Source organism: Pseudorca crassidens, chromosome 9, assembly GCF_039906515.1.
Source record: "Pseudorca crassidens isolate mPseCra1 chromosome 9, mPseCra1.hap1, whole genome shotgun sequence".
NCBI classification, from domain to species: Eukaryota; Metazoa; Chordata; class Mammalia; order Artiodactyla; family Delphinidae; genus Pseudorca; species Pseudorca crassidens.
In genome coordinates, this window is record NC_090304.1 from 100,613,591 (window position 1) to 100,617,121 (window position 3,531).

A 3,531-nucleotide genomic window follows, 5' to 3' on the forward strand; every position below is an offset into this window, starting at 1 on the left:
TCTCATCTAAAGTACAGTCCTTCTCTGTATACTTATTCCTTTCATTGAAGCAACATTGAACAGAATCAAAGGGCAAAACTAAACATTTATCCAAACTTCCCTTATTTCCTAATAGAAGAACTTTCCTAAGGAAAAATTGATAAGTAAAGATATTTCCCTAGCACTTCACTTGTCATTGTTCTCAAAGAAATTTTACCACTAATGGTGAGTTTAGACCAAAGATTTTCTCTTTTGATTTTTGATATACAGCTATATTTTCCATTACATAATACTGTGTATTTATAAACTTATCCTGAGTTCAACATCCCTTTCCCATATGCCTCATTATTAGAATGTCCTGGAAATGGGCAGTGCCTGGAAATTCAATAGCAATTGCCCCTCCTAATAAGCAATAGCTTGGTGCTGCCCTGATAACTAAATGTGAACCCACAACCATCTGTTTGCTCTGTTACATCCTCCAGACCAGTGTCATCCAATAGAAATAGAATGCAAGCCACCTATATGATTGGAAACTTTCCGGTAGATACGTTAAAAAACTAAACAGATAAATTCATTTTAATTATATATTTTATTTAACATAATAGATCGAAAGTGTGATTTCAGTATGTAATCATTATAAAAAGTTATCAAGGAGCTTATTTACATTAGTTTTCATCTTAATTCTTCAAAGATCCAGTGTGTATTTTACACTTAGATTGCACACTTACACTATGTTTCAATTCGGATGATCACATTTCAAGGGCTTGATACCATGTATGGCTAGTGACTACTGTATTGGATAGTTCAGCTCCCAATTACCTGGGCCACAGCCAAGGTAACCCTTGAAATGAAACTCCAAATTCTGACTCATTAGTCTTGAAATAATATATACCTCCACCCCATATCTTTATAGCCCATAAAATTATATTTCTCTCACCTGGAAGTTCTAATTCACTAAACTATGTCCCTAGGGCTCCATCCACCAGGCCAAAGGTCACCATACTTGCATCTGTCTGAAACCTAACATACTTCCCACTTACACACTACAAAATCCATCAGAACTGATCTTGTCATTTTGCCAAGACCAACTCAACAAAAATTTTCACCTACTCTCTTAAAAAATGTGATATATCAAAATTATCCTGTAAAAAGTAGCATGAAATTACTGTGAATATATTCATAAATTCAATGTGCTAGGTCAACAAACATGTGAAAGAGAATCTTCCAAGAAAGACATGAGGCAAGAAAACATGGCATAAGGGAAAACAAACTGGATTGGGGTTCAAGCTGGGATTTCAGTCCCAGCTTTGGCACCAGGTAGCCTTATGTTCTTGGGCAACATACAAACGTTTCTCAGTCTCCAAAGTGTGATGTATTATATAAAGGCACTGGATTAAATGATTCCTAAGTCCCGTTCAGTAGTACCAACTATTTTTGTAAAATAAAGAAGAAAGAGTTGGGAAATGAGGATGAAGGAGGATAAATCTACTTGGGAAAGAGTTAAAATCTCCTCTACATATAGCATAGAAAGGAAGCACTGGAGCTTGGAGTCCACACCAAATAATAACAACAACAATAGTAATAGTAATAATAATAATAAACACTCCAGTAAAAAATTCTTGGCTCCTGTTTCTCAATTTCTAATATTTCTTCAAGAGAAGGTTATTCTGCCCAAGGTTTTCTTCAGGGCAAATTATCCTTATTCCTCAGGCTATAGATTAATGCGTTGAACATGGGCACAACAATGGTATAGAATAGGGAGGACACTTTCCCCTGGTCAAGAGGTGAAATAGAAGGTGATTTGAGGTACGTAAAATCTCCTGACCCAAAGAAAAGAGAAACTGCAGTTATGTGGGAACTGCAAGTACTGAAGGCTTTGGACCTTCCCTCAGTGGAGCTAATGTGGAAAATGCTGGAAAGAATGAAAACCATAAGAGAGAAAAATGGCAACAAAAGGCACCCCAATGCCAATAGTCACAGCAATAAAGACAACTAGTACGTTTATGTAAGAGCTATTGCAGGAGAGCTCAAGGAAGGGAATGATGTCACACATACAGTGATTGACAAGGTTGTCAGCACAAAAGGTCAGAAATACCATATTTCCTATATGAGCCACAGCCCCAAAAACCCCCATCCCATAGACCGCCAGCAAAAGGAATAAACACACCTGAGGAGACATAGTGACCGTGTACACCAGTGGTTTACAGATGGCAACATAGCGGTCATATGCCATTGCTGACAGGATGAAGGATTCAGAAAAGACAAAAAAAACAAAAGAAAAAGAGCTGAGTCATACACCTTGCATAGGAAATGATGTTCTTCTTTGGGACAAAACTTGTCAGCATTTTGGGGATGATGGCAGTAGAGAAACTAAAATCTGTGAAGGACAAGTTGAAGAGGAAAAAATACATGTGAATATGAAGGTGAGAATTCAGTCCAATCAAAGTTATCAATCCCAGGTTCCCCACTAACTATGGTGACCATGTAGAAACCTAGAAACAAGAAGAAGAGCGGATCTGGAGTCTTGGCTGGTTTGTTAAGCCTGCGAGGATAAACTCTGTCACAGAGAAGATGTTATCTGCAGCCATTCTCCTCTAGGAGAATCTGTGAGGGAAAACGAAGAGTTGTTCAGAAAAAAAGAGGGAGAAAAAAAAACCCCTTCTTGAGGGCTTCCCTGGTGGTGCAGTGGTTGAGAGTCCACCTGCCGATGCAGGGGACGCGGGTTCGTGCCCTGGTCCGGGAGGATCCCACATGCCGCGGAACGGCTGGGCCCATGAGCCATGGCCGCTGAGCCTGCGCATGCGGAGCCTGTGCTCCACAACGGGAGAGGCCACAGCAGTGAGAGGCCCGCGTACCGCAAAAAAAAAAAACAAACAACAACAAAAAAACCAACCCTTCTTGAGAATGGCATTTGAACAGAGAGATTTTTGAACTTCAGGAAGATGGCATTTCATCATACCTGTGTCTCTTTTCAGGGTCCCCAAGTACCTTGAACCATCCTAGTAACCTGTGGGTGAAATTTACCTCCAGAGTAAGGGTCCCTTCTGTGCACTTCCTCCATGCTACAGCCCTTGGTCAAGTATGTAAGCCCTTCTCTAGGGTGACTCTTGAGACGTGGAAGCCACTCAACCGTGCCTAGACCTTCCACCTTGGGGCCAGAACTCAGCAGAGCAAGAAGATGAGGCTGTGTGCCCAGGGTCTTTGGCTGGAATGGCCATGGAATTATTATGTGACAATAATAATGGAGTCGTAATGTAAAGTTATTAATTAACTTTAAGAAAAAGAAAAGGAACACTTACTGAGCACTAACTATGGGATAGGCATTGATCTAAATGCTGTGTGTCATTGTGATTATCCCCATATGACAGATGAGGACACTGGGTTTAAGTGACTTGCACAAGTCCCAGTGCTTCTAAGTTGCAGCAGAAGGTGAACTCAGGTGGTCTGGCTCAGAGTTTGAGCTTGTAACCGCGCTGCCACAGCACAGACCAGGTCAGGCAGGCACTCGCCCTCCTTCTGTTTGGAGTCACAGTGCTGTGCTCTACTGGCTCT

The 3,531-nt window shown here is 40.9% G+C and overlaps 1 pseudogene; it reads right to left on the bottom strand.

Annotated features, from left to right (window-relative positions):
* Nucleotides 1–1,630: 1,630 nt before the first annotated feature.
* Nucleotides 1,631–2,567, bottom strand: LOC137229756 (olfactory receptor 8B8-like; annotated as a pseudogene).
* Between the last annotated feature and the right edge of the window lie 964 nt (nt 2,568–3,531).